Source organism: Marmota monax, unplaced genomic scaffold (genome assembly GCF_021218885.2).
Source record: "Marmota monax isolate L192 unplaced genomic scaffold, Marmota_monax_Labrador192_F-V1.1 WCK01_AAM20220418_F8-fsc00080, whole genome shotgun sequence".
NCBI classification, from domain to species: Eukaryota; Metazoa; Chordata; class Mammalia; order Rodentia; family Sciuridae; genus Marmota; species Marmota monax.
This window is the reverse complement of record NW_026694750.1, coordinates 2,695,350-2,705,772: the sequence shown is the minus strand read 5'-3', so window position 1 is coordinate 2,705,772 and position 10,423 is coordinate 2,695,350. Positions and strand designations below refer to the sequence as shown.

At 54.0% G+C, this 10,423-nt stretch overlaps 1 protein-coding gene across 2 annotated transcripts in view; it reads left to right on the top strand.

Moving 5' to 3' along the window:
• The first annotated feature begins 1,482 nt into the window (after nt 1-1,482).
• The window catches only part of Spsb1 (splA/ryanodine receptor domain and SOCS box containing 1), a 58,255-nt gene continuing 49,314 nt past the window's right edge, over nt 1,483-10,423 (top strand). The window contains exon 1 of one of the 2 annotated variants that reach the window (XM_046424452.2): nt 1,483-1,636. The gene's annotated coding sequence lies outside the window, so the exon portion shown is untranslated. Of the gene's footprint in view, nt 1,659-10,423 lie in introns of both variants that reach the window. The other variant, XM_046424450.2, reaches the window with a different exon arrangement.

Sequence of the window (10,423 nt, the reverse complement as noted above, 5' to 3'; positions counted from 1 at the left end):
TGCCTCAGAAGTTCTCCCTTGGAATAAGGGGCAAGGTCTGAGGAAGTCACCCCTTGGGAAGCTGGAGGCACCATAATCCTGGTATGTGGCTACAGAGACGTCAGCACCCACTAAAATACACACACTTCCTGCACAGCACACCAACCACATGGTAGCTGTAATTTCCTCCCAGTGCCTTGACATGAACAGCAGTTTTCCAATTGCTAAAGGGATTTGGGAGTCATGCTTAAATTGGAAGGACCCCTGAGTTGTTGATAGTGGCTGCCCACCTGACTAGATTGGGAACTTGAACCTAGAATGTCACCAAAGAAGCCGGACTACCCATTCAGGCCCACCCTGTCCACAGCAGTCAGTAGAGTATCTGTTTTGTTTATTTTGTTTTTAAATTCTGGATCCCAAACAAAGACTGATTTGCAACACAGTAAGGTGAAAAGACATCAAACTTTGGAATCTAACAGTGTCCAGTTGGGTCCCAACCTCTGCTACAGCAGACTTTGGGTGGTCACTGTTCTCACCTTTACAATGAGGATATCAACAGCCCCACCCTCATAGATTTATGACAAAGGTTAAATAACTCAGGAAATCTCATCACTTAGAGCAGCGTCTCTTTGCCACGCTTCCTCGATGGATCAGTGAAGGAAATCTAAGATTTGGCTCTTAAAACAGTGCTTCATTTAAAATCTTCCCAGTCCTAAATAACTGCTCGGTTGGGGAAAAGTGGAGGAAAATTTTTTTGATGATCTAGAGCCACAGGATAACCTTCCTGAGGTCCTTCTGGATGCGGAACCCCCAGGCTCACTCATTCAGGGAGCACAGCTTGCCCTAAGCCCGGAGCAGATGCGCAGGTGCCTGGGTCCTGGGGTCTCCAGGTCCTGGGCCCTGGTCTCTTGGCCATGGCACCGGGTACAGTGGGATTATGCGTTAGCTCCCCACAGCTCGCTCCCCTGTGCCGGCATTACGGAATTTAAACAGTGAGATGTCAGATGAGGCAAGTAAGGCCTTGTTCTCGAAGTTATGGAAACAACCCCCGCTTCCCCCACATTTTTTTTTTAATTCGTGAGCCCCGATTTCAGGGCCTGGCACAGCCGCAGCCCTCCTGCTGTTGCAACCCAGGCCTCTCTCCAGGCGTTTCCCAAAGACGCCTCCAGAGGGACCGAAGCGCCGCGCGGGGAACACCAAGGCCTCCGCTCCAGACGCCAAGGCCGGGGGTGGGGGGCAGGGCCGCGGCCTCGGGCGTCCCGGGCGGCCTCGGAGAGGGGGCGGTCCAGCGAGCGCCGGGCACGTGACGCCCTCCGTCCCGGGCTGGGCGGACCGCCGCGCCCGGGCGCCTAGACCGCCCCGCAGCGCTCAGCCCGGGGCGGGGGACGGGGCGGGGCGGCAGGGGAGGCCCCGCCCACGACCCCGCCCTCGGCCCCGCCCACGGCGCTTTCCTTTTTTCGCTTTAAAGCCGTCCGTTGCTTTTTCTTCGCAGCACAGAAGTCGCGATCGGGCAGCCAGTGCACTCGCAGCAGGAACAGGCTCCAGGCGCTGGCGCCGGGGCCGCGGGGAGGAGGCGACTTCGCTCCCTGCGGCGGGCGCGGCCCGGGCGCCCCGAGCCTCCTGGGTCCAGGAGAGCGGCGGCGGCCTCCGGTGCGCGGTAGGCAGCGCCCGACACCGAGGTGGGTGGGCGCGCGGCCCGGGCACTGGGGACGGGTGGGGGTGCACTTGGGGATCGCGACACTCGGGGACCCACTGGGTAGGCGCGGAGCCGAGCACCGAGGACCGGGTGGGCGTCCGGGGAGCATGACCACTGCCGCGCTGGCTCCGGGAGCCCTACTCTTGCCGCGGGTCCCGGGAGAGGGGCCGGGCGCCGCCCAGTGCCGCTGCGGCTGCAGGCACAGGCGGGTCGTGGTGGAGCCCAGGTCCCACCGAGACAGGGAGGGGGTCCAGGCGGCATCGGGAACCGTCGCGTCCCGGGTTGAGCCTCGGCGGCTGCCGACAGACAAGTGGTCTGGGGCGCGCGGACTTCTGTGTCGGGGCGCCCCAGGACTGTGCTCCTGAGACTGTCCCTGAGCCAAGGCGGGGGCATGCACCTGGGCCCTCCAGCACGGGGTCGGGGGCGACGCGACCCCGCTCCGCTGTTAGTTTCGGTTTTCCCGCCAGTATTTCCTTCCCCGCTAGGGATTTGCTTCGCGGACCAGCTGGCCCCTCCAGGCTCCCCGCCCGGCCTGCAAGCGCCTACCCGGGGAAGCCCGCGGGGCGACACCCGGGACGGCGCCACCCGCCCCGCCGCGGTGGAGCCGCGCGGCTTCTCCCGGCAACCAAGGGAGAGCCAAAGGGTTTTGTCAGGAAATCGATGAAAACAGAAAGTCCAAAGCAGTCGGCGGGTGGAACCTCGGAGATGGGTCACCCCAGCGCCTGGGGCGCGTGCGGGGACTTGTTACTTGACCTGTTCAAGTTCAAGTGATGGAGGATGGCAGAGGCCAGACGTGATGACTGCAAATGGTGCCCGTGAGGCTGCTGGTCTCCTAGGAAGTTGTGTGTGTGTGTGTGTGTCCCTCCCTGAGTGTGTCTGAGTGGACCAGCGTAGGTATGTGAGTGCCTCTGTGTATCTTTGCGGATGTGAGTCTCTGCGTTTTCCTGAGTGGCTCTAAGTGAGTTTGTGTCTGTGTGGGCCGTCGAGAGTCTATTTCTGTGGCATAATATGTGCCTGGGAGTATGTTGTGTCTGTGTCTCTGTGTCTGTTGTGTTTCTGTGAGTGTGTGTGGCATGACTGTGTATCTTTTTCCCCCTTTCAGTATTGGGGATTGAAGTGTGTGTGTGTGTGTGTGTGTGTGTGTGTGTGTAGGGAGGACTCTACTGAAGAAGGATCTAAGAAATTTTAAAAAATAGCTAAAAATGTGACATAAAGGAAGGACATGGATAGGAAATGAATGAATTTTTACTATTGGGGATTGAACTTAGGGGTGCTCTACCATTGAGCCATATCCCCAGCCCTTTTTATTTTTTTTTTTAATTTTGAGACAGGATCTCTAAATTGCTGAGGCTGATCTTGAACTTGCGGTCCTCCTGCCTCAGCCTTCCAAGTTGCTGGGATTACAGGCGTGCACCACCATGCCTGGCAAGGGAATAAAATTTTAATTCCAAACTTCCACATATTTTTCCAGATCTATCACTCCCCAAACCAGCGTCTCTCCCAGGCCTGTTTCTCCCAAATTCCTGGAAAATCTGCAAATCTTCCTAAACAAGTAACCCCCCAATAGATTAAGAGAGATGCAATATTTTGTTGAGAAACATCTAATTTAGGGGACTTTCCTGTGCTATCCACTGATGAGATATTGAAGACCACACCATCCTGAGGATATCGAGACTGACCAGCCCACTGTAAATCATCTTTGGGTCACCAGGCTGATAACAGTCCTACACACCTTCCCTTGCCCTCTCTTGCCAAGTTGTCCTTAGAAGCTGAGCGAGGGACCCCTAAAACGTCTCTCGCCCTATAGATGCCCTCCTTCTTCCTTGAATGCATTTTCCCCCAAATGCTTTACCCCCAAAGGCATCCCTCTTGGGATCCTGTATTCACCCTTGAATGTGTATCTGCTTTCCTAAATAGACCTCTGTCTATGCCCCTGACTGGGTGTGCTGAAATTCTTACCCACCATGTAAGGCAAAGACCACCCCCCTTACACACACATCCTGAGTTGAGTTCCCCTTTCTCTCAGGGATCCTTCTCCACAGACACCTCTTCTGTGACACTGCCACTGAGGTACTCTCCATGAGTTACTGAGGCTGGCACTGAACTTGTGATCCTACTGCCTCAGCCTACGAGTAGTCAGGTGTGTGCCACCATGCTCCATGTGTGTATGAGTGAGGGACTGTGAGTGTGTGTGTGTGTGTGAGAGAGAGAGAGAGCTATGGTGATCTTGCAATGATGCCATTGTTCCTGAGAGCTGTTTAGCTTGACTCTCCTTGCTTGATTCTTGAAAGTTGGCCGTGCTAGACCACCGGCAGGCCCCCCACAAGGGAAGCCCCTGCTGGTGCCAACCAAGAAGGCCTCAGGCTCTTTTTCTCTTCCTTTCTCTTTTTCTCTGCAAATGAAGTGTTCAGTTGGTGGTGAGTTGGCAGGGAGCGCTTCCTGAGTGAGTAATATTTAATTAAACACTCCAGCCGGTAGCATCAGAAACCGGTCAGGAGTTGAGTTTTAACAGGTGTTCATGGTAAGAGTGCCATCCCACATGACTAAGGTTTGGTGTCCTTGGAAGAATTTTCTGTCCAGGGCTAGGATGGCTGGGTGTGTGACATTGTGTGTGTGTGTGTGTGTGTGCGTAAAAGGGGGGTTCATCCCGGGTGGTTGGGTGTGAGGAGAGCAGCAAGGAAGGAAGGAGGGAGTGGGGGCCGCTTCTCCCTTCTCTGGCCCACACCTTCCTAACCTCCACCTTGGGGAGGCAGAAGGTTCTAGATGAAGCATTAGTGGTATAGGTGGCAAGGAATCATTGAGTTCGGGAAGCCCTGCATTACTTACAGGGCATCCAGCTAGGTCAACTCTTCCTTTCCTAGCAGAAGCCCAGAGAAGGTGACTGACTTAACCAAATTGCCCAGGCAGGGCTATGGACCAAGACTCCCAAGTTCTGGCTGTTGCTATTGGTTACTGTCCCCAGCACTGAGGTCATGGGCCAGGCAGCTGCAAAGTGATGGGCTGGATTAGATCATTTGAGGCACTCCTCCTCTACTTTTACTGCTTCTGCAGGGAGCACTTCATCCAGTAGATGGAGGGAGAGAGAGAAGGGGGGAGACTGCAGACCCAGAGGCGTGCAATCTCCTAATGCAGGTCTTTACAGTCTTCCTTTTCTTGCTTAGCTTTGCTAACACCGGAGGAACACAGCAAATAAAAGCAGTTGCACATTGGCCCCCAGCAGGGAGCAAGCCCTGGGCTGGCTTCAGGGAGTCCTGGGGGAGAAGTTGTGGGCTTCTGGGTCTTAGGAAGGAGTGTTCCTCTGCACCTGGGGGGTGTCACTTTGGAACTGGGTGAGGCTGCACTTCTCCGGCTGCTCCAGCAAGGCTGGGCCAACCCTTCAGTGGTTCCTCAGGGCTGCTGCATAAAACTCGCCCCTTGGAATCCGCACAGTGTTGAATTCTCCCTGCTCCTGGAGGCCAACGCTGCCACTGGCAGCTCACAGGGACCCTGCGTGCTCGGCCCTCGCCCTGTGCCTGCTCTCTTCTTGCACCTAGTACTTGTCTAGGGTAGGCGGAAACTTGCTTGCAGATATTTTATTATTTTAAAATATAAATTTAGCAAAGCTGCTGAATCTGTTTCATTTGGGGATTTTTGCACCAATTCTCCTCAAGACCTAGGAGGTGACCGATGTATGTGGGAATTGATTTACATGTCTGTTCTGAGAAGTTGTAAGGCAGAAGCGCCAGGGCAGGTACAGGTGGGCCTCCATCTGCCTAGGGGTACGTAGGCCTTTCATCCTCCTCCGAGCCAGAGTGGCCAAATCCAGATTTAAGGGGACTTTCATTTCAGGTTCTCAAGGCAGTGCCGTCCCCTTCCCTAGTTCTCTGATAGCATCCTTCCCAATCTAAGGGTTCTGCTCACAGCCAGGTGCCGGGCATGTGCTGCTAAGGGCTCTGATCACAATCCTTGCACGTTAACTAAGAACCCTGAGCTCTGAGTTCTCCTTCCATCTACCTTTCCCAAGACAGCAAGTGACCTGGTCAAGGTCTCACTGCTGCTGAGTGGTGGGGCCCTGCCTTCTGCCTTGAAGGTGAGGTTGACACCGTGCCTCACAGAAAGAGGGCTGTGTGACCCAATAGCTCACGGGGTGGGGGGGGGGAGTCTGTCTCATTGCCACTCCCCAGAGCCTTCGGCAACTCCTTGCTTGTCGTGTGTTGTCAACGTTCTGCGCGTTGCCCAACATGAAAAATAGTCTGAGGACCATGAGGCGGACCCCATCAGCAATCAGCTCAAGCTGTCTGGAGCTCTCTGGAGAGATGGTTGGGACAATCTGTCAAGGCACAACCTGGGGGCCTGCCCTGGACGCTGAGCCTTGTGCAGTGTGGCATGGGGTTCATGGCAGGCCTGGGCGTCCGGGGATGTGGGAGGAATGATTTGTCAACAAGCTGGACCTCAACTCAAGCTTGACCTCTTGAATTTTCTGTGCAGATGACAGGTTCTCTGAAGGGGTTTGGGAACCCCTGTCCCCTGAGGACATGTCTGGGGAAAGAAAGGACACAGTGGGTGATTTGGGCCCATGATGAAGGGAACTGGGACACTTGGGTAAGGACAGCTGAGTAGGAATTTAGCGTCCCAGGGTTGGAAGGACCTACTGGTCCTGTGTGGCCACCTGCAGCTGCTGGCTCTACTTTGGGCTCCTCTGGTTGTTCAGTACACGCCCTTGCGTTGAGAGCATCTGCATCTTCCACTTGCTTTCGGTCATCCCTCTCCAGGGAACAAAGTGGCTTTCCCTTGGGTCACTGTACCTTAAAGGTGAGGCACAAAGTGTGACCCAGGGGTAGGTGTACTGCACTTCAAAAGAACTTCATGAGCTTTCATTTTTTTACTTTTTATTGGTGCATTACAATTATCCATAAGAGTGGGATTTATTGTGCCATATCTGCGTAGGCACATAACAGTGAGATCCGTCTCATTCCCCGTCCCCCTGATTGCTTACTCTACTCTAGTTTTCTAGTTTATATAAACAGGAACCCAGGAGTGTGTGAGATGACAGTGGGAGGAACATAAAGTTGGGTCAGGCTGAATTTATTGATATTGAGATTCTGCATTTAATGTTGCAGCCCAGGGAGGAATGAATTAATCCAACCATTTGGGTGGCTGAAACAGGATCAAAAGCTGGCCCACCGTGAGCATGTTGGAGATGCCTGGTCTCCCTGGGTTTGGCCTCAAAGGCTTAGGGAGTTTAGAATGCTAGAGTGCATTTGGCACTAAACCCTGTGAACCCACGCTGGGAGGGTCCAGAAGAGCCCTGTCCACTGGTACTCTGAGAAATGGATCTATATGGGGAGGTCTTGTGCTCTTGAAGAGCTCTGTGATCTCTCTTCTCTGTATGCCAGGCCTTAGAGGTCTGCATCATTCAATTAGAAAACTGAAATGCGGTGGGAGTGATTGGATCGGGCAGTGACGGGGCCCAGTGGCTGTACTCACCCACGGCAGGCGAGGTGGACGGAATTGGTAATTACCGTCACGGACAGCTGAGGCAAGGCAGCAATCAGGAGTCTGGCTCCCGTAGACCTGTGGCGCTGGTGAGTTAATCATGGTGTTCCTGGGAGTGAGATAGACAGACGGACCCATCTTACTTGATCTGTATGAGCAGAAAACGTCCAGGGCGAGGAAAACAGAGAATCGTGGCTCCAAAGTCAGTTCCCAGATCTGAGCCAGAGTGCAGACCGTCAGGGAGGCCAGGTCCCCTGGGGTTGGGACCCAGCATCCTAGCAAAATTTATATTGTTCATCTTCCACCCAGCAGGCCTCAAAGGAATTGATGACCTTTGACCAGGGGGCTATGCATGGGGGAGAGGTCAACTGGAAACCATTAGAGCTGCTTCCACCTAGGGAGACCATACAGCAAAGCCGAAGCCATATCACCTGCCTGGAGGGACTGCACGAATTAATGCCACCATCAAGGACTTGAGAGGTGTAGGGTGTGACTCCCACCATATCCCCATTCAGCCTTCCCGTTTGGCCCTTGCAAAAGACGGACGAATCCTGGAGAGGGACGGTGGGTTACCATAGGCCTGGCCAAGTGGCAGCTCCTGTTGAAGTTGCAGTGAACACATAGCCTGTACCTGGTGGGCAGCCGTTTGGATCTTGCAGATGTCTTTTTCTCCATCCCTGTCCACGATGCTCACCAGAAGCAGTTTGCTTTCGGCTGGCAAGGCTGGCAGTACCCCTGCCCTGGCCTTCTTCAGGGCTACTTCAGGTCTCCAGTGCTGTGCCCCCACTGAATCCACAGGGATCTCGCTCCCCTTCCCCCTCACAGGACACACACTGGCCCATTACGTGGGTGATATTTTGCTGATTGAAACTACTAATGAAGAAATAAAAACCACTCTGTACTTATTGGTAAGGAATTTTCGTGTCAGAAGATGGTCCTCCTGAGATGGGGGGTGTTCTACCTCAGTGCAGTCTCTAGGGCCCCAGAGGTTTAGGGCATATCAAGAGATCCCTTCTGAGCTGAAGGATCAGTTGTTGCCTTTGACCTCCCACCTCAACTGGGAACGAGGCACAGCGCTAGTGGAACTATTTGATTGTGAAGCCAGCACATCCCTCCTTTGGATGTTACTGTAGCCCACCCACCAAATAACCCCCAAAGTGGCTAGTTATGAGTGGGGGGCCCAGAACATGAGAAGGCTCTGTAACAGACCTGAGCCACTGTCCAGGATGCTCTACCACCTGGGCCACGTGATCCAGAAGATCCAGTGATGCTTGGAGAGCCAGCAGCAGACAGGAGTGTCAGGACCTGGAGGTGAATCACAGCCCGGGCCTTTGAGATTTTGGAGCAAGGCCCAGCCATCATCCATGGGCAACTTCTCTTTGAGAAATAGCTCTTGGCATGCTGCTGGGCCTTGTAGAAACAACTTTGACCGTGGCCCAAGTTACCCTTTAGCCCAAGCTGCTCGTTAGGAATGGGGCATTATCTGACCCAGCAAGCCATATAGTTGGGTGTGCACAGAACACCCCCTTCAAATGGAAGTGCTGTGTACATGACCGGTCTTGAAGGCACAAGTATGTTAGGTGAAGAGTGGCTCAAATGTCCATGGCTCCTTCTCCTGCCACACTGCCTTTTGCCCTCACCCTGTACCTACGGGGGTCATGGTTCTGTTGGGATGCCCCTGAAGGACAGGAGTGAAGGGAAGTCTTCTCAATGAGCAGAACTCTGGGCAGCTCACCCAACCGTGCACCTTGCTTGGCAGGAGAAATGGCCCAGTGTGTGATTCTACACTGATTCATGGGCTGTAGCCAGTGGTTTGACTTGGAGGGAACATGATTGGAAAATTGATTGCAATGAAGTTTGGGGAAGAGATATATGGATAGATCTCTGTGAGTGGTCAAAGGACCTGAAGATATTTGTGTCCCATGTGAATGCTCACCAAAAAGGTGACCTAGTGGATGAGGGCCTTAATAATCAAGTGGATAGAGTGACCCATTCTGTGGGTCCTAGGGAGCCTCCTTCCCCAGCCACCCCTGGCATCACCCAATGGGCTCGTGAGCAGAGTGGCTTTAGTGGCAGGAAAGACGTTGGGCATGGGCTCAGTCGCATGCACTTCTATCCAGCAGGGCCATTCTGGTCAGAGAACTACTGAGTGCCCAGTAGAAGAGATCAACACTGAGCCCCCAGTATGGACACCATTCCCTGGAATGGTCAGCCAGTCACCTGGTGGTGGATTGGTTACACTGAAGCCCTTCCATCATGTAGCGGGCAGCCTTTCATCCTTGCTGAACCAGGTACTTGCCCTGGGAATGGATTTTCCTATGCACACAAGGCTCCTGCCAGTGCTACCATCTGCAGACTCACGGAAGTCCCTGTCCACTCTCAGGGTATTTGCATAGCATTGCTTCTGACCAGGGACCTCACTCTGCAGCCCAAGAAGTGGGGCATTGGCCTCATGATGTTGGTGGATTCATGGGTCTTCCCATGTTCCCAGCATCCTGAAGCAGCTGGCTCGACAGAATGAGGGAACGGCTTTTTGAAGACATAATTACAGTGCCAGGTAGGGGGCAATACCTGGCAGGGCTGAGGCAGGCCGTCCAGAAGGCTGCCTGGGCTCTGAGTCAGTGTCCCTCTTGTGGTGCTGTTTCTCCCATAGCCAGGATTCGTGGGTCCGGGAAGTGAGGGTGGAGATGGGAGCGGCTCTACTGGCCATTACCCCTAGAAACCCACTAGCAACATTTTTGCTTCCTGTTCCCATGATTTCGTGCTCTGCTGGCCAGAGGTCTCTTCCAGAGAGAGGAATGCTTCCACCAAGAGACACAACAATGATTCCATTGAAGTGGAAGTTAGGACAGCTATTCGGTCTCTGTGTGCTCCTTGTGCCTCCAAGTCAGCAGGCTGAGAGTCAGGGTGTGGGCGGTGGTAACCGATCCAGACCGCCAAGGGGAGTTGGGTCACTGGCACACAGTGGAGGCAAGAAAGAGTGTGTCTGGCATACGGGAGGTTCCTGGGCATCTCTGAGCACTACTACGCCCCACGATTACCATTAGCGGGAAATAACAATCCAATCCAGACAGCACTGTATGGGCCCAGACCCTTCAGGAATGAAGATCTGGGGTACCCAGCCAGGTCAAAGTCATGGCCTGTGTAGGCACCAGTAGCAAGAAAAAGGAATACAGAATGGGAATTCAGGAGAAGGAGAAGGTGGTTGTAAGTCCCATCATACCTGTGTGACCGGTTACAGTCACGGCCCTGAGTGTCCCTCCTGCTTCATTA